At 36.0% G+C, this 21,274-nt stretch overlaps 1 long non-coding RNA gene across 7 annotated transcripts in view; it reads right to left on the bottom strand.

The window, feature by feature from the left end:
- LOC141501163 (uncharacterized) overlaps positions 1–21,274 on the bottom strand; it is a 257,020-nt gene that overhangs the window by 108,003 nt on the left and 127,743 nt on the right. Inside the window, exon 6 of one of the 7 annotated variants that reach the window (XR_012472158.1) lies at positions 1,150–1,218. The exons of the other annotated variants lie outside the window; for them this stretch is intronic. This is a non-coding gene — a long non-coding RNA (uncharacterized LOC141501163). Of the gene's footprint in view, positions 1–1,149; positions 1,219–21,274 lie in introns of those variants that run through there. 7 annotated transcript variants of the gene reach the window in all.

Below are 21,274 nucleotides of genomic sequence, written 5' to 3' on the forward strand. Positions count from 1 at the left end.
GATGCATGTTTAGTTCATTCTGTTTCATGAACCTGAAGTACCACTTGTGTCCTCCTTTGAAATCACTCATTTCTTTTTCATCTGCAATTCTTCTGGCCTCCTGTTGAACCATCTTTGTGGACACAAGAATTCCCATGACCCTTTGCTCTTCAATCCATCTCTTCAATTCCCTCTCTAAATCAGGTCATTTAGATGACTTGCCACTTATGACTTCCTTCTGTTGTGTATGGTTTCTTTTTCCCGTAGCCAGTCTCTGATTGTTTTCTCAGTTGGAGAAGGACCAAAAACTTAAATTAGACAGCATAGTTTCCATTCACTTTTACAAATTCACTTTGAACTTGAATTCAGCACATTACACAAATCTTTTCTGAGCCATTTCTGGCCAGAACATGGCAAAACATAATCTAATGTACTGGTAACAAATGGGAAACAATGAACACAAAGACAAGTATGGAAAAAGTGGGAAATGCAAATAAAAAATCTACAACCACTGTCTAAGATACTCTCAGTTTTTAGACCCCAAATTTTTCACAAAAGGATGTGCCTTATTCATGGGGAAATATGATATGTAAAACCTGAGACCAAGAGGAATTAAGTGATTTACCTAAAGTCACACAAGTAGTGAGACTACTTGGCAAGGATGGTAGTGTTAGACATAAAGTCAAGAATACAAGAGTTCAAATCTTGTCTTGGATATTTTGCTGCCTAGTTAAACATGGGCATATCACTTAACCTCTCTTTGTTTATAAATTTATATGTAAATGGGGGTCTTAATATCTATAGTATTTAAATCATAGAATTTTGAGGTTCACAAGTGATATTGCATGCAAAATTCTTTGAAAATCTTAAAATATTTGATTATTGTTCAATTGGGTCCCATTTGGGGGGATGCCATTTGCAGAGATTTTTAACTGGAATGGTTTACCATTTCCTTCTCCATTTCATTTTACAGATGAGGAAACTGAAGCAAATAGGGTTTAGAGATTTGCCTGGGGTCATACAGCTGGAAAATATCTGAGATCAGATTTGAATTGAGGTCTCCTAATTCCAGAGAAAGAATTCATCTACTTCAACACTTAGTTGCCCTAAAATTCTTGATAGATGTCAGTTATTGTAAACAGGCAAAGTTAGGATTTGAAATGACTTTACCAATTATTATGGTCTCCAATGAAACAGATTGGTCTTGCACATGCAAGATCGTTCCTCAGAGGATATTTGCTAAAAAAAAAATAAATCAATGAATTAATCTAATACTTTCATTTTTAAAAAAGCTACATATACTTTCAGGTAACAAAAATGAAATTTCATATGACTTTTCTGGGGTCAATTTATTCTACCTTTTTATCTAGCCCAGAAGAATGTCTTTAATGGAACAGCTATCAGACTGAATAGTGAAGAGCAATAGGACTACATGGGGAAAACAGAGTCTCTATGTACACTTCTAAATACATTGCATTGGAGTTTACCTACTTTAAGTAAAGTTGACCCTGAATTGTGAGTTTCAGCATTTTTTTTCTGAATGTAAAGCAAGAAGAGACAGAAGCATAAGAGACGATGTAGTTTAGTAGAAAGAGCTGTAACCCAGTACTCTGGCTCCAAATCCAGTGTTCTTTCTACTCTGTCATAATTTATTTCAGACAGCTTCATAAGAATAGAACAAGAGACAATGGAAAGAAACTGATTTTTGGCTTATCCACAGACTAAACTTTTTAGCAATTAAATTTTTTGCAGAAAGAAAATTATGTTTCTTTTACAAGTAATGAGTTCTCCATCCTTGGGAACATTCAAACAGAAGCTGGAAAATCATATCTTGAGGTAGAAATGCCTGCTTTAGAGAAATGGAACAAATAACCTCCAAGGATCCTTCTACCTCTAAGAGTCTCAAATACCAAGTTGATGCCAAACATGAACAAACATTTATCACACTTTTTGGAAAAGAAAGGAACAAATTAAGTCTCCATAGGTCAGTGGATCTCTTTTAGAAATGATCTTTTTCCACAAAACAATAAATCAAAAACTGAATCTCCCTCTCATTCCAATAGAGGGCACTGCTCTCAGCTTTTTCTTCTCATGCCCATTGCAATAGGAAAATCTAGTCACTGTAAAACTAAATCTAGCTAGAAAAATTTCAGACTCAGAGATCACAGAATTTGAATTTGTAAAGGATTCAGAGATCCAGATTCCTTCATATTGTAAGGATGTCATTTCATTAACTGTCTTTTCTCCTTGCTCTTAGGGATGACCCATTTATATTTTGATCATCACTTGTTTACCAGATCCAGATAGAAGCATTTTTGAGCATCAGCCTCTGTTAGTAGAACCCACTATTTGTGGGGTTACAGCATTGAGAGGGGCAGCTCTCACCTCTGCTTCCTTTACAGGTCTAAGTATTCTGGCATTTGGAGGACTGATTTAAAGAGCTATAGAAAGGCTATAAACTCAATATTTCTCCCCCCCCCCCCAAAGTCTGGATATTCAACCATTAGAGTTTCATTTTGGTTAACAAAGCATTGTTATCATTAGACTGTCCTCTTTTAAATGCAAATTCCTCTGAGGGGAAACACTTTAAGCCACTGGAGTTGTTTTGCTAACCAACAAAAGAGATCAGGCTACATAAGGAAGGAGGGAATTACTAGAAGGGACAAAGGAAAAAAGAAGGCAAGATGATAAATTTCATTTATTTACAGTCTTGCCAAATGATCCTTTGCCCCTTATTTCTTGTCTTCCTCTTTCTCTCCCTGTCCCTACCTTTTTTCTTTTTCCTTCATCTAAACCATTCTCTCTCTCTCCCAGCCTGAAAATCGTGGTTATCCTTGGTTTAGGCTACATGCTTTGGTTTATCACTGATATACAGTCTCCTGGTTCCAGACTGCTGGAACACTTCCTTAAAGCAGAAAGTGCATGGACTAACAATTATATTTCAAGCTGCATTTAATGTTGAAGTATGAGACAACAAATTGATCTTAGATTTCTTCAGTCAAGCATCACTTCACCTCTTACTTGAGCATATGCTATTATGGATGTCAAGGCTGTGATTTTGCTAGTTGCTAACTAAAAATGCCCCCACCATTCTAAAACAAAACAACAAAGACCTCCACAGGTCTTTCTGCATTAGCAGTGCCTGCTGCTAGATAAAGAATATCAGAAAATATATAGTAACAGCAACAAATACCTTTCATCTAGATAAACCTTAAATATCTCCTATTAACAATGATGAGAATTCACAGACACTGCTCATTTCTTACCATGCTTCCCCCCATACCCCATAGGGCAATAGAGAAGCTGATGTATTAAAAATATCTGCCACTAAAATTATCTAGAAAGGCAACATCTGTTCAAGTGACTAAGAATATATATTTGGCCGGTTAAGTATCTATAGATAATAGTAAGTTTTGTATATTAAAAAAAAAACAACTGCCTCTGAGATCAAACATTTTACATAAATTATTTCTTTAATCCTCAAATGATTTTAGTGAAGTAGAAGAGTGTATAGCATTATTGTCTCCTTTGAGATAGCAAAGACACCCTAATGATAATTGATCAATGTAGATTGTCATAGCCAGTCCTGACAATGGAATGCTTCTCTTAAAGAGAAGTAAATCTTAAAATTATAAATAGATGTATAGTTGTGTGTGTGTCTATGTAATCATATGCAGACTTGTATATTTTTGTGTGAGATATATATCATATATATATATATACATATATATATATATATATGGAGAGGGGGAGAGAGAGAGAGAGAGAGAGAGAGAGAGAGAGGGAGGGAGAGAGGGAGCATTTTCTCTAGTTGTTTGGGAAACTTTAAGAATAATAGGAAATACAATAAGTCAAATCAGGAGGACACTATTTAAAATGACCAGGAAAATCCAGAAGACTGGAGTTACATTTGAAACATCCTTGCTGTAAAAAGATGTGACTTAAATAGCAAAACATCCATTGTGATTTCTCTTCTTACTGCTGAAAACATCACCACAAAACTCAGAGAAAGCCACGAGGTGAATGAACACCCTTTCATTTTATTTTATTTTAAAACCTTGAAATGAGAACAATTTAAGAATATGTTCTAAACAAGCAACCCCTTCCTTTTCCCCAAATCCAGAATTTAAAATTCAAACCAATCCTTTGTCAAGAGAAGAGAGATCAGCTCTTCCCCAGAAGTTCAAGGTTTTATGTGAAAACAGCTTTTGCAGTCCTAGCTGCATTTAGCTAAAATTGAGTGTAGCTGCCTGCTATTCCCACCTCAGCTGCTGTGTGGCATCCGTCCCCTTCAAATGAAGAGACAGATCCACATTTACAGCTCCTGATTCCACTGCCTCTGGTTTCCTTGAAAATGTTACTATCCCCTGTCACTGTTAACAAACGCTTGCAATTGCTATGTTGACGATTCTAATGAAAACTGCAGCAGTCTGAGGTTGAAAGCTTTGGGGCTTGAGCCACAAGAGTAAAACTGCCCCCCTTTTAAAATGAGAAAGGGGTGCCACCTTTAAAAACAAACTAGTTTCAAAAAAAAGGCACTTATAATCTCAGCTTTGTTTAATTCTAATTTATTCAGGCTATAATGTGTTTTCACTTAGTCTGAAAGAGATGCAGGTGCACAAAGTTCTCTAACCTTTGAGAGAAAAAAATTGGGTTTTGTCTCTTCTGTGAGGTCAGGATTGATAGGGTACCCTTTGAAATTTACAACTTTCTCATTTATTATTAGGACATCCCTGGGAGAAGTTACCTAGCCAAAGTTTGTAGAACCCAATTGACCCTTCTTTCCTTCATCAAAAGGTTCACAGGCTTATGTTGAACATCATTGTTAAACTCCCATTTCAAATAAAATGAAAAAAGAATGTCTTGTCCTCTGAGATGGCTGATACTTCAATGTGTAACTGGCCTGGGATGGGAAAAATAAAACTGATGGGAGTTCACATCATATTTCACTATCAAGAAAGAATTCAGGTCACAAAAAAAGTCCCTAATTTGGGAATTTAATCAGATAGCACCAAGGACAGCAGCTGCTGTTACATTAGCTTGGATAAAATTATAGGGCCTATCAATTCTCATGCTTCAGGGCATAAGCTGATCACCAGCTGAGGTCAGGAAGAAATTTCCCCAATGGCGTGGCATTGCACAGTTTGCTCCATTATGAGAGATTCAACACAAACACACACACACACACACACACACACACACACACAAACACAGCATCTGGTGTTATTTACTATCACACATACAATCACACACATACCACACACACACACACACACACACACACACACACACACATACATCAAGGAATAGATTGGGCCAGATGTGAAAATAAACACTGGCCTACATGCCCAAAGCTTATATGGGATCAGAAAGGACCAAAAGGCTGGATGAGAATCAGACAGTAATATACTCTCCCTCTCCTTCCTATTCTCTTTGTCTTGGATTTTCATTAGACTCTGTGGGGAGGGATTGTGAATGTGTTTGCTGCAGACAGATGCTCATATTCACTTAGCTTCATGATCTGAGGAGTATAAGAAAGAAGTATGGGTGAGTAGAAGCTAGAGAGAGAGTAGCATTTGCAAATACAGTCACAACCACTGAAAATGGTGCAGTTCCAATAATTTTCCTGAGCTTGGAGTATTTTTTAAATGATTTAAAAGCCATGACAAGGTCACTTATTTGTTATGGCAATTCCTATCTTTTTATTAGAACAAGTCTAGCCTTAGATAGAATAATGAAATAGAAGCATGGACTTAGAGAATTTTAGAGCAAGATGAGACCCAAAGAGTCATTTCATCTGACTCTGGAAGGAAAGGAAACTGAAGTTCACAGACACAGCTAAGTTCTCACATCTAAGTATAGATTTACCAAGTCCTGGGGTTTCAAGATCATTTGTCCTTCCCTCCTTTGGGACTTGATGTGTTCAAGGCCTCTCTCACCCTTTCCTTGGGTCACAACCTGCTTTCAAGAAACCCAATTATGATAAGTTATAGATGACTGATAATAGCCTAAATTGTAATTGCCTCCAGCAGAAGTTCTATTTTAACAGAAAATCAAAGCATTAAGATAAAGGTATGAGTCTCTGAAGATAGAATTTCAAGTATCCCCTAGTGGGTAGAATAGGGAATTTGAGGAGCAGCCAGGACTTCCCCAGTGACCCAAAAGAGCAAATCCATAGATGATTACTCCCTTTACTTAACTAGGCTTGACTGAGTCCCCGATTTAGTAGACTGGAGAGTAAAAAAGTAAATATTATTCTCTGTCTTTTCTTCTTGAAAAACATAGGATTTTTCCATTTCTCAAACTTTTACATAAATGAGATTCCTTTGCTAGCTTTATTAATTTTTAATTTGAAGACTTCTTAAATGATAAGGTATTTTAACATTTATACTCCTCTTAACTTGCTACCAAAACTAGATTCCAATTATAAAGCACCAGTTACTATGGAAGGTGAGACTGATATAAAGATAATATTAATAATTATAATTATAATGAACAATAACAATAATCTCTCCCTTCAAGGGGTTTATATTCAGGCATTTACTTAGATAACTGGCAATTAAAAATAGGGCCTTCTAGTCTTAGAGATGCTAATTCAGCACTTGGTCACTTGCTGAATTGATGATGTTTGACATAATGCCTCTTTATAGGTCCCTGTTTTGAATTTTTTTTAAATAAGCATTTATGATTCATTGAGAGTGGAAGCAAACAACTTTAGAACCCACCTCTCTCAAAAGTCAGTGTAAGGAAGCTATGCTATTATTTGTATTTCACTGGTGTCCTATTCTTTATGACTCTACTTGGGATTTTCTTGGCAGATACTTGAGTGGATTGCCATTTCCTTCTCCAGCTCATCTTACAGAAAAGGAACTGAGGCAATTAAATGACTTGCCCAGGTTCATACAGCTAGTAAGTGTCTCAGGTCAGATTTGAAGTCATGAAGATATGTCTTCCTTAATTCAGACCTGGTACTTTACATTGCAACACCTTGCTGCCTACTTTTAACATGTTGAATGATAACAATATTTGATTTGGATGCCTGAAGTTTATAACTATGCCCTTTCTTCTCTCTCTCTTGAATAGCTTATATTCTAATCAGTTTAAGATGATTCTGGCTAAGAAGTAGTAGATAAGAAATGTCTGTTTTCAATCTTTTATTAAAGTAATACTCATTCTTAGTGGAGTTCTCTAGAAATGTGTATGAATGCCATAAAATGACTGTTTTCAAGATTCTCTCTTTTCTGTGCTCTTGATTTGCCACATAAGTCATGATCTGAAAATGTCACTCATTGCAACTTTAACCTTTGATGATCCTGGTGGTCCAAGACATACTATCTATTCTTCTTTAAGTCAAAGGCTTATCTCACCTAATTATAGTCTCAACAAAAGCACCACATTATATGTCATCTTATGGTCGGTAATTATAACCACATTTTGTTTCATATGATATTTGGTTGTTTACAAAGTTCTTTGAGGTGCATTTTCTCCTTTGAACATTATAATAATCCCCAATGCCACTAGGTCAAATATCTCCATTTTACAGATAAGGAAAATGAATCTGAAAGGTTAAGGTGTTTGCTCATTGTAACTCAGCTTGCATTTGTAGAGTTGAATTTGAATTCATGTCTTTTTTCCCCAAATGCAATAGTATCTTCTGACTTCTACTTTTTTAAAACTTCTTCTAATTTAGACTGATATTTTCTAAATTCTTGCTTTTCTCTTGACCCTGTTCACATATGATGATTATTGATAGGTAGATTGAACAGTAACAACAACAACAAAAGGCAACAAAACTTTGTCCTATCTCCTTCTGCTCTATTTAGTGGAAGAAACTAAGCTATTCTTCAAAGCCCAAAGTAAATCATACTATCTATCTCCAGTGACACAGAATGGTGTAGTAGGAAAAAAATATCGACTTCGGACTTTAAAAACTTTAATTCAGATCTTGCCACTGACATATTATCTATGTGAAGTTGGGGAAATCTTTTAACCTTTCCTGGTTAAATTTCATTTTGCAGTTTCCTTAACTGCAAAATTAAGAAATCTCTGAAATTTCTTCTTGAGACATTCTCTTATTGGATTAACCTTCCGACACACTGGACTAATTCTCCCACTGGTGAGGTCTTTCTGGCACCCTCCATTTTACAGATGGACATAGGCTGGCTATGTTTCCTTCCCCTTCTGACTGTGTTTCTGATTACCTAGAATAAAACCCAGCCATAAAAGACCCCACATGTATAAATTCTCATATCTATCCCTCAAGAAAACCCTTTGATTTGTTGGCTTCCTCCAGTAAAATATATACTCCTTTAGGCAAGAACTCTTTCGTTTTACTAGTGTTTCTCTTTCTAGTCCTTAATTAGTACAATGGCTGGAACATAGTAAACATTTAAAAAATGATTATTGTCTTGTAGACTTGCCTTACCTCCTTGCTCCAAAGATATAATATTATAATCAATGAAACTCTAATTTAGTCTACAGTAATCTCTCTCTCTCTCTCTCTCTCTCTCTCTCTCTCTCTCTCTCTCTCTCTCTCTCTCTCTGTCTCTCTTGACTTCATAATAGAATTTATCATTCTGTGCTACTCCTGAAAGAATCTAATTATATATTATATCCAGTCTTATGGTGTTTTCAGTCTCATGTATATAATACTTGCTTTAACTAAATAGACTAATAATTCCTTGAAACAAGAATTTTTTTTCATTTTTTTTAAATTTTTAGTTCATGAGTTAGATAATTCCACATATAGAAATATCATCCATAGGTACATCTGCATAATGTTAGGGACATTTATAAGACACAGCTGGCAAATGTTAGGGATGGGTCTTGAACTCATATTTTCTTGTTTTCATTGATGCATTTCTGAGATTAGCAATAATGCCTAACATTTCTTGCATATATCCCCATAGGAGAGCACAGAATGCTAAGTTAAAAGTAATATACATATATATTATATATGTAATATGTGTGTATGTCTTGCTGGTTTCATCTATGGGAACTATATGACTGTTTTTTATCTCTGACATAGCTAATGCTTACTACATTTTAGAGCATTCATTTAGAAAATTTCATAAGATTTAGAGCTTGAAAAGACCTCAGATATATCTACTCCAAACCTCTCATTTTACTATGTGAGGAAATTGACTCCAAAGAGATAAAATGATTTGTCCAAATTTACAAAGTATTTGGTGGTAGAGCCTGGTTTTGAACCCACATTTTTCTAAGTCTAGTTCTTTTTCCCCTGAACTACTCCATACTCTTTAATGTGTTTATTCTCTGTAAGGTGGAGAACCACCCCATGGTGCTTCGCTTTTCCGTATTTCTATAGACTGGGCTTCCTTGAAATGAGGCTCACCTGTAATCTATAGCAGCCTGGGCTGGGCTATTCTTTTGGTACAGATGTCCCACAACTCCAGCAGCCAACAGCTCCACCAGACCACTCATCATATACACCTTAAGTTTTAACTGTTTCCATGGTGATGAAAGGAGGCATTACAAAATGCACAAGCTGTTAACATGTTGCAGAAGCCAAAAAGAAGGAGCTAAGAATAAACTTCAGCAAATTTTCAATCACACCACACTTTACAGAAACTGCTGTTAAACTAACGTCATGTCCCAGTCAAAGAACTCAATAATATGAGGTTGCTTGAATCTTTGAGCTCTTGATCAGCTGGATACTGTGGAGGAGTGTGTATGTTTGTGTGTGTGTGTGTGTGTGTGTGTGTGTGTGTGTGTGTGTGTGTATGTCTTTCTGTGTGTAAGAGAGGTTCATTTCTAAAAGAGAAAGGGAACCTTCCTGTTTTCTAACCCAGATGACAGGCAAGGGAATTTAAATGAATCTAATTTAGATAAATCTAATTTTTATCGGGTGAGTAATGCATTAGAAAGGCAGACAGATAAGATGAGTTATTCAATTGCCTCAGGTTTTTCAGCCAGGTCCCAAGAATTTGGGCTATAAATGGGTGGAACAAATTCCTAGTTAGGGAAAAAAATACCACCTCTAAACCTGAAGGAGAGAAGAAAGCATCAGGTCTAGAGCTTGCTTAATCTCCCAGGAAGTAGAGCCTGGGTGCTCCAGGGTACAGGGCTTTTTGTTTGTTTTGTTTTGTTTCGCTTTTGTTTTTTAAGAATAGAAGAAAAACAATGCTTATCATTCTATAAAATGAAATAATCCAGGATAAGTATGTAAACAGGCAAGAGTACCAGCTCTTAAAAGAGGACAAATAAAATCAAAAGCAGATAGAAACATACTGGTTGGTGTACAAATACTAGTTCAGATTATTAAATTAGGCATAAATTAATATAACCATAGTAATCAATTATCAAGCACTGATTAAGCATTTTTTTTTTTTATGAAATCACTGTGCTAACTACTGGGTAGAAAACAAAAAGCCAAGATGATTCCTGTCTCCCCCCCCAAAGGCAATGGGGTTAAGTGACTTGCCCAAGGTTACACAACTATTAAGTATCTGATTTGGGGCTAGTGCTCTATCCACTAGGCCACCTAGCTGCCCTCAATTATCCCTATCTTCAAGGAGCTCACATACTAGTGGGGGAGCCAACACTTACATTTAGTGATAAAACAAAATTTTTATAGAATAGAAACAATTAGTCATGGAGATTATGAAGCTTAGAGCTGGGGGGGGGGGGGGTGGAGCACAATAGGAAAGAATTCCTGAAGAAGATAGAGTTTGAACTGAAATGCACAGATGATAAATTCTATTTTGAAGTCATGAGAGAGACAGAAAGAGTCAGAGAAAAAGAGAGACAGAGAGAGACAGAGAGAGGAGAGGAGACAGAAGGAGAGGGAGAGGGAGAGAGAGAGAGAGAGAGAGAGAGAGAGAGAGAGAGAGAGAGAGAGAGAGAGAGAGAGATTTCTGTACACTGAATTAAAGAAGAAAGGGATATTCTCTTTTTCATAGGGAGGCTGATCCACAATACAGGAGAGAGAGAGAACTTGACAGAAATGGTTAAGGAGCTTTGGGCTCAAACTGTTTTCACCAGACCCTTCAGTTCATTTTCCTCTGGGCAAAGAAGCCACATAACTTTGAATTCATTCATTATGTTTTGCTGTTCAAAATTATACAATGTTTCTATAATCTACCATTTTGATTTTAAATTCTTTTTCCTAGTCCCATCGAACATTTTCAACAATAATAACCACTTTTTCTCAATATAAAAACTATGCTCCATAAAGTGATCTCATTGATCCCCTCATGTCCTAATTAGTTATTTTTACATATAGAAAAACCTCTTGATTCATCTCACTTACTCAAATTGATAATGTCACTGTTTCCTGGCAATATAGGTGATTGCTTCTTTTTGTAAATTTCTGTGGTACATCAATACTGTAGATTTTAGCATGTATCTATCTACCTATTGCTTAATTTGGTGGTATCTTCTTGCCTTGTCAAGTCAAGTCAAATTAAGTATCAACAATGATCCAGGTATCTTCGGAATTCAATTACACACACACACACACACACACACACACACAGACAGGCAAAAGACTGAGAGAGTGAGAGAGTCCAACTAGGTTTTTAATACTTTTAAGGCAAGAATTATGTGTTCCCCTCTTTTTTTTTTAAATCCTTTATGGCATCTAATAGAGTGTTAGATTTAATAGGTGCACAATAAATATTTGTTGAATAGTGAAGCAGCAGAGCATAGGAGCTAGACCTATTGGCGAAAAGATCTCAGTTGGTTCCAATGTCATCTCATACCTTTATTCCTTGATTAATTATGACCAAGTTGCTTAACTTTTCTGAATCTCAATTTTCTCCTTTGTAAATAGGGATAATGCTACCTATTCTATCTGAGTCGAAGATAATGTATATGTGAGACTCAAACTAGATATTTATGTAAAGCATTGTGCAGATTTAGATATTATGTAATTTAAAACTATTAAAATTAATATAAAATGCAAAACTAATATAAAGCTTCTTGGGTTGCTTAGGTTGTTTAGATTGCTTCCCAGATCAGGTCGGCTAGGTGGCGCAGTGGATAAAGCACCGGCCCTGCAGTCAGGAGTACCTGGATTCAAATCCAGTCTCAAACACTTAATAATTACCTAGCTGTGTGGCCTTGGGCAAGCCACTTAACCCCCTTTGCCTTGCAAAAACCTAAAAAAAAACCCCAAACTACAGAATGTCTGTCATTACAACTGTTCCCTTTTAATCACCAGAAGCTGAAAACCCTTAGGTGTGGAGAGGAAACAACAAAGAAGCAATGAGGATATTAGAATGTTAAGCTTATTATTATAATTTAAGATTTTCCAGATTGGAATTGATATTGAATGTTAAAACTGTAAGACCTTATAAGTCCCCTAGTAAATCATTATTTTGGCACATGAAGGAACTTAAAGAAAAGAAATTCTCTAAGGTCCCATGACAAGTAGAAAGAAAAGTTGAGAGAACTGAGGTCTCAATAGTCAGTTAAATGATTTCTCCTTAACACTGAACTGAATTGTTGTTCTACAGTTGTCCCATAGCATCATGCATAAATATAAGTGACATTATCCTCCTAAGAAACACATTCTTATCTGACTCCTAACCTTCTTTTCTAAGTAGCATAGTGTTTCTCATAGGATACTAAATATGAATTCCAGTCTTCATGATGCTAACCCCTGGAAAGTTCATGTTTCCTCCAAATACATCAGATTTCTCTTATTCTAGAATTGTCATTCTAAGGATTGGTCAAAAATAAGATTGCATTTGTCTTTGATACTGGCTCACCTCCCACTTGGCCTGGTTACTATAAGTGTTCCATCTCTACTAAGTCCTATATACAATCAATCCAAAAGTTTTGTTGAATCATTTCAGCCTCTCTGTTACCCCAACTGGAGTTTTCTTATTCCTTTTTCCACATCATTTTTTCAGATGAGGAACTTAGTCAATGAGAGTTAAGAGATTTGCCCAGAGTCATACAGCTAGTAAGTATCTGAGGTTGGACACGAGCTCAGGTCCTTCTGATTCCAGAGCTATCACTTTATCTGCTGTACCACCTAGCTGCCCTGAAAAATTAACATGTATTTATCAATGACTCTATACTGAAAGCATAGCAACAGCTTATAGATATGACTTTTCTCAAGGACAAATGCAGTTTCATTAGCTGATTCTGGAAGACTAAAAGTCCTTTGTTAAGACCCCAAAGCATTACTCTATAATTATGGAATTACAAATGGAGTAGAGGAGACACTTTGGTAGTTATGAAATCATATTAGACAGGTGCTTTAAATATCTGCCACTTATCAGTCTGAATTTCGAACAAAAATGGTGAACCACTGCCATGTATTCTCTCTGTCCTCTGGGCAATTCTCTACACTTTAAGTTTCATTAAAAGTGTTATTCTGGTCTAGAGGGAGTTTCATTACCTAAGAGTTCTCTATACCAATGAAATCATAGTTCCAGTCACTATCCTAATCTAAAGGGCATATTAAAAGTCAGGGGGACACTTTATAAGGAATCTATTTACTAACTTCAGATGGGTTTGAACTAATCCTTACTTTATTTTCACACAAAGACATTTAGTCTTTGAGGGATAGCCAGACCAGAGGCAATATAATAGAGAGAGGCTCCAGATTTAGAAGCAGAGGATACAAATTGTAAACCTAGATCTTACTCTTACTCCCTGTGTAATCTCTAGCAAATCATATCACTCTTCCTGGGGAAGGAAGAGGAAGGGAGAGGAAGGGAGAGGAGAAGAGGGGAGGAGAGAAGAGACTCTGAAACAAAAAGATGTATGACTTCAGAAAAGCTAAGCAAGTACCAGTATATATTTCTAGGTATATCCATGTAGATGAACAACAATTTGTTGATTTGTGGGTCCTTGAGTGAGAATTCATAGAAGCTTGGTGGTGTCTCCAACATTGAGTACTTGGATGTTTAGGTTACTCCTAGAACAAATCTTAATTGAGGAAGAATTAGTAAAGTGATCATTAAGGCAGAGTGCAGAAGCACTACCTCCTAGCCTGTGTTCCCAGACACTGACATGTCAAATGTTAGAGTTAAACAACACAGATCAAATCATTCCACTGTCTCTATCTGGGAAAAGAAAGTGTCTGAGGGTTGGTAGGCAGGCTGCAAGGATGACTCGGATGTTAGCAAGCTAGACTATAACACAATACCATGTACTTAAAGAACAGTTGGTTCAACCTCTTCATTTTATGATTATCCAGATATAGAATGTACTACCTTAGTAGGTTACTTCAGTCTAGAAGTTTTTAAGAGAAATACAGATGTTGAGGAGATGATTGTTTATTCTGGATATTTGAAGGAAGAGGCTTCAGAAATACCTTCCAAATATGTAATCATGTGATTTTGATATGAGTAGGTCTATAATTCCTATGATCCTATGAATGATGCTCCAGAAAAGGAATGAGGAGGAATTGAATATTTCTGAAAGGACAGATATCTCTGAGAGTGCTTTACCTATGGAAGGAATTTTTACAAATTCATTGGTTGATTAATTTACTGTCAAATTGAAAGGGAAACATTACTGGTAGGTTAGACTCCAATTCTTTTCAGTGTATATTATGAGAAGAAGGTTGGGTGATAAATGTCATTTGTCATATTAAAATATGATCTTAAAGAATCAGACTCTACATTTTTCAACATATTTTCATGAAAATTAGCTCATTAGATCCTTATACCAACACTATCAGGTAGGCAGATGTTAATATCTCTATTTTGACAGATGAGAAAACAAAAGGTTAAGTCCCTTTCTTAATGTGCAGGTAGGTAGTGAGAAAGCTAGAACTAGAACCCAGGTTTTTCAACTCTTGTTAAGAAGAGTTTTTTCTATTTATCCTTTTATTCATTTATGGTATATGTCTCCCACACTAGCCTGAATTTACATGAGTGAGATATCTGAGTTATCATCCTACCTCTCTTGCTAAGTTAACTGGGAATCAAAATCCTCTAAACTATGTGAAAAGCTGGTGAATGTCCCAGCAAAGAAAAAAAAGAGCAAGGTCATTTGTATGGCATCTTTAAGTGAGACAGAGTCATTGGGCAAAGTCTTTCATAAAAATAAGAGACAAGGAATTTGTCCTTACCATTTGGTCAAATCTCCCTTGCACCTTTCTACCCTCACATCATACTACCCCTCTCAAGTAGTCTAATTTCAGGAACTTCATGACTTAAGTTCTGACTCAGAGGGAGTATGGAGTTCTATCTCCTGTTTTAGCCAGGCTGCTTGCCTATAGCAGATGGATTTTCCTTGGAGGTCTCCTGTATCAAGAACTGACTCATCCCAACTCTGATTAGTTGTGAAATCTGATAAGATTACAACCTAAGGTAGTATGGTCAGGGGCCAAGGTGGCAAAAGGGTTGCTGTCCTCTAAGCCAACCTGGTGGATGACCTGTTGGGAAGTGTACATAACCCCAGAGAAGGTCAACCAACATCAGAACCTAACTAGTGTCCACACCTCATTTTCAGAAGAACATTTTTCCAGTTAAAAGCCAGGCCACTGACTTTCATTTCCTCAGGCAGAGGCAGCTCATGCTCTCAAGCTGCTTCCACACTCCCAAATAAGTGAAATGTTTGACATGGAAGCATATGTTTTTTGGCAACTTTGTTTAATCCACATTTTTAAGGGAAAATTGAAACTCCACAAGGTGCGAAAAAGATTAGTGGAACGTTTCTGTATCTGGAGGAACACAGACCATGCTCCCTCCTCCTTCTGTTCTCTCTTTTCTCTCGCTTCATGTGCAGAAATTTGCTTTATAGGAACTGCCATAGAAATGAATCTTTTAATTAAGAATCTGAACCACTTTACTGAAGGAAAGAGGAGAAAAACTATGAAACAGAAAGAATAAAGACACAAGACAGTATCAGAGCATGGCTGTTCCTGGGAAATGTTACTATATTCCTGAATTATTCTAGGGTCACAGACAAACAAGATTGTAGACTAGAAGCCTCTTACTCCAATTATTTACTGCAGTGTAAACCTGTTCCTACTTGGGACAAATGAGCATACTGCTAGCTCAGGTCCATAAAGTCACAATTGCACATGATTTCTGTCCACTGAAGAAATAACTCTAGGTGTCACTTTTTTTTCAGAGACTCTGGTTGACCAGGTGATCAAGTTCCTCTGAGCTTTAACCTCCTACTACTTCCCAAACAGTGATTCACTGATTCAAAGGTTTCTTCCAGCTCTAGTTGACCTAGCTCAGGGATTCTGAGTCATTTTTGTGTGAGTGATGAGTCCTTTGATAGTCTACTGAAACCTATGGACTCCTCAGAATAATGTTTTAAAATGTATTCAGTAAAATATATAGGATTACAAAACAAAAATAAAACAAAAGTTGTGGAGATATTTTTTAAAAATGTATAGCCTCCAGGTTAAGAACCATTGAACTAGAAAATCTCTGGTTTCTTTCATCTAAACAATCATAGAATATAATTCTATGATTAATTATTATAATTCATTACTATACTAAAGATTGTTCAGTCTATAAATGCTGCTATGCTAGTTCAAAAAAGAACTTAACTATTGTGGACTGAGGATGTCTGCTCAGGCCTTAACAATTAAAGAGAGAAGAGACTGGATAAAGTACAATCCATTCAAAAGGATTGCCATTTTTATATAACTAATCTATTTTGGTAGCAACTAGATAACAAATCTTTTACTCAACTTTGAGGTCAATGATCATGTTTTACTTAATTTAAATTTTATGTTTCATTCAGATCTCTATATAAAGTATGTGCTTAACAAAGGTCTGTAAAATTGAATGACCTTAGCTCCTTACTTCTTCACCCTTCCTGGGGATGGACTTTTATGAATGGTACTCTGAGAATCATTTCTCACACAATTCCACTTTCTTTTGTGTTAATAGAGATTGCCAGTTTGTTCTCAGCAGTAGCCAAAGAGAAATTTCTACATTGCTGACATTTGTGTTTGCATAGTCAAAAAAACAAAGACAGGTTAAGAATATCGACTTTCTATAGGCAGCATAGAAAAACAGGGAGAGTCAGAATTTCTGATTTGGGTTTGTTGTTGCTATTGTCATCCTTATTTAATAACTAAGCCCACTTTTATGCATGTGTAGATTTGTTTGTCTCTAGAGGAAGAAAAGTGAGAGAAACAGGTGAGATGTTGATAGAGCAGAAAAATTATAGAGCTTCGATATAACCAATCATTTTTTCCTGCCTGGTGGGTCACTGAGTTTCCCTGTTTTGTATCTTGTTGCTAATATAGTCTTCTAGATGACTAGGCCATGCATGAACTCTTTGAGGTCTTAGGCACAGTGAAGAGGAAAATATCTGAGGTCTGATAACTCCATGTCATGAGGTTCATGGGTGCTTTCTCCCTGACAGAACTCCTTTTCTTTTAGGTGGACTTATGTCAAAGGATCCTGGTCGTCACAGTTTGCTGGTCTTCACCAGCAATTTGCTTTGCAAATCTTATCTTCCAATGATGAGTTAGGTAGTTGTAGAGATTATAACTGCACTTCTTAACTGGTAAAGAGTGCATTGCATCACCTAAAATCATGTTCTGCCTCAGAAATTTATTAGCTATGTGACCTTGGGCAAGTCCTCTTCATTTATAAAATTGTATTAATATATCAATAATAGCATATCCCTTACAGAGTTGTTGTGAGTATCAAATACATACATATATGCACAAATAACTTTGTAAATGTAAGAGTGTCATCATCATCATCATCATCATCATCATGATCATCATCATATTTACTGAATCAAAGTAGCTAGGAGTATACTGAGTTATGGAGTTCAGGGAATTTGATTACACCAAAAAAAAAAAGAAAGAAGCAAACAAATAGTTCATCTCCAATAATTGACATATATTTATGCTCCCCCCACATAAAGTCACCACATCCATCTAGACAGCATACCTTGATCTTTCACCTCTCCCTACCTCTGACTAGGAAATGTGACAATGAAGAAAAATGAAAAAGAATTTCTTCTCATGTAAACTTATTTTGAAGAAAGTTCCTTAAGCCACCACCTGATCTATCCTCAATAGTTTTCTAATTTTCAACTTGTATGAGCTGTTCATGACTTAAAGACTGTTACTATCTGCACTTAGTTGTTTGTATACCAACTCCTATCCCTGACTTCTCTCTGTGAATGAAACTCATTTCCTAATTTTATAGAGTCCCATGGTATCTTGTAATCAGTTTATTCAACCTACCATATAAAAATCTACTTAGTTACACCAGAGTACATTTTATCAATTATTGATTTATGAACATCTAAGACTTTCATCAGACACCATTTATGCACTAGGGTTTTATCATCTCCACTGTGCTGCCGACAGTCTTCTCTAGTGACATAGTCTATACTATTTAAAATTCCACATCCTCCAGCCGATTACTCCATTAACCATTATGTTTTCCAGGCTGTACAGATTTAAGTAATTAAACTTGTCCTTATAGCCTTAGGTCTTTGATGATCACATCTTACTGTTGCCTACTGCACTTGACAGAGCTTCAAAACTGGGTAAGAAGAAAAGATGTTAAGACAATTAGGATATTTCCCATACAATTTGAAGGGACTAGGGAGGTCCACACTCAAAACACACATCCTCCATTGGTTTGTAATTCATGACTCAAATTCCACTAATAAAAATGTGTATACTTTAGTAAGCTTTGATAGGAGAGGGCATATTAAATAGTACAGTAGGAAGAGCATTGCATTTGTAGAGGATTTGGTTTCAATTCTTGCTCTGCTAGTTACTGACTATGTGACCTTGAATAATCTCTTCTCCCTGGATCTCAGTTTCCTTTTCTATAAAATAATGGGGGAGATTAAGTAGCTTCTACATCAATGTTTTTAACATAAATAAATGATAAATCAATGATTTTCTGAGCTATTTAATCCTTTAATGTGAATTACAATGGGAATACCTGAGAGCATGGGATGCAAGGAAGGAATGATTGTGAAAGAAATACTAAAAAAGGAGGAAAAAAGAGGGGGCACTAAATATAAATTCTGCTCAATTGCAGAAGACTGGCAATATCTTTTTACCTTAATATAAAAAGAATCACCAACTTGGAGATAGGAGCCTGAATATATGGGTGGGGTTTATGGCAACCAGCAATCCTGTTAAGACATTTCACATAATCTGCATTAACATCTCAACAATTTATCAGATTGATTTTCATTTCCATTTCAGTTGGCACTTTGTAAGGCATCTAACAATGTTTGCTGATGGCAACTGCTTGTGTTCTCTTTGGCTGCTTCCTCACACATCATAAAGAACAAATAGTTCTGAAATACCAAATTCAGTTTATCAATGTGTTGATTATATCTTGTGAAATGACCCTTTTGACAGCTTCCCCCACACTATGAACAATGTTTTTCTCTCTACCTATTCAAATCCTGTCTATCCTGCATAGTCTAACCTCTTTAAGGAAGCCTGATTACTCAGATATATGCTAATTAATGTCTCCGAAAAAATCCTCAAGTACCTTTATCCTTAACTTTTGCACTTAGTTTTATGTGTATATGTATATATATATATATATATATATATATATATATATATACGTATACATATGTGTGTGATTGTGTGTGTATATATATATGTATATATTAAATAGGTCCTTGAAATGTTCTCTAATTGAATTATGTCTTGCTTCCCCAATTAGATTGTAAGCTCTTCACCTGAAACCTGGTTATCCTCTTTTTTCAAAGCCCCACAGTTCCTGTTCCAGGGTTGAACATCTAACAGTTCAATAAATACTTACTCATATATTCATTAAATTTCCTGAGTGGCTAAAATTTGGGAAATATAATATTAGCTTATGTTCAGGATCATTAGAAAGTGTATGTGGTATGTGTGACTGTGTGTGAATACACAGAGAGATACAGATAGATACATACATATATGTGTATATCTATCTATCTATCTATCTATCTATCTATTTAATATATCCATATATGTATATAAATTGTGCTAGGGAAGGGGTAGATTTAGGAGGCAAGCTCTTTGGTAAATGTAGGATCAGTTAAATAACATTCTGCAGCCCAAATTGATTTTTTTTTCCAGGGACTGATTGACTTTTGAAAATGCTTTGCCAGGTTGTTTTACCTGAAAACTAATCCTGTTTGTCCTCAGTGATGTCAAGTACTACATTTGGGCTGTTTCCTGAGAGCAGTTTGGGGGATCAATAACTTGGTCTTGATTCTACTCTCTGAAAAATAACTGTTCACCCCAACCCTAAAGCCAATATGTCTCCATTTGGGTAGTGCATTTTGAGATTTAGCCCCTTATCAACTAGACAGGAATAAAATGAGATCACCTACACATTCTCCGAAGAGAATTGAGCCATCTTCAGGTGGAATTGACTTTGGTCCCAGTAGCCACTTGGACTCAATTAGAACTAAAGATGCAGGATTGAAAGGGGTCAGTATCCAATAAACAGGCAACATTTCCATGAGATGTCTGATCTTTTACCAAATCCATTACTAAGATGTGTTGATAAGAATGTCATTTGAATTCCCACAATCATCTTGCCTTGTACATGGGCAGAGTATCTCTTGAAAAATGAGTTTCTAAAGGAAATGGTGAGATGTAATTGTTTCTTCCCACCTTTTTTCCCCACAGACTTTCTCAGATGCCTACCTGCTCCCCATTAATCTGAAACTTTCACAATTCATAATATAATAGTGTGTAAGTATAACAATGGCTTCATTTCTTCTATTTTAATCATATATTTTCCTTTTACAGTTTGGCTACTTGGCTATTTTCAAATGAGTTTCCAAAACTCCTTTTTAACATTTGGATTGGAATCTATCACTTCCAACTATTTTCAAGACAAGGCATTTGAAAGGTTTATTCTGATCATTAATCAGCCCCTCCAATTAAGCTCAATTACATCCTATAATCATAGCCATAATTATTGATTGATTAATCTTTCAACTATTAATTAAAAGTCTTAATTAAACTTATTCTGGTGTTATTTAAATGGAAACATAACTAATTATTATGCTATTTCCCCAGTGGAGACAACATGTCCTAGTAACCTTATGGTTCAGTGATAGCTTACTATCTATGAAACATTTAGAGAACACAAAAATGGTGAGGTATATTTTCCATCTGATGGAGGGGGGAGTAGTAGGGGAAAAGGGAATGAACTTATGAAAATGTATGCTGTGTAGAAAATGGTTCCTTCATTATGGAGCTTGCTTTGACATCAGTTCAAAGGGACATCAGGTCAAAGGGACTATAGCTATCTATTCAGGATAAAGAGGAAACTAGAAAACCTACCCTATAATGATCTTGTTCCATATCCCTCCCCAACATATGTAATGTCTTTGTCAAGAT

This window comes from Macrotis lagotis, chromosome X, assembly GCF_037893015.1.
Source record: "Macrotis lagotis isolate mMagLag1 chromosome X, bilby.v1.9.chrom.fasta, whole genome shotgun sequence".
In the NCBI taxonomy this organism is placed as follows: Eukaryota; Metazoa; Chordata; class Mammalia; order Peramelemorphia; family Peramelidae; genus Macrotis; species Macrotis lagotis.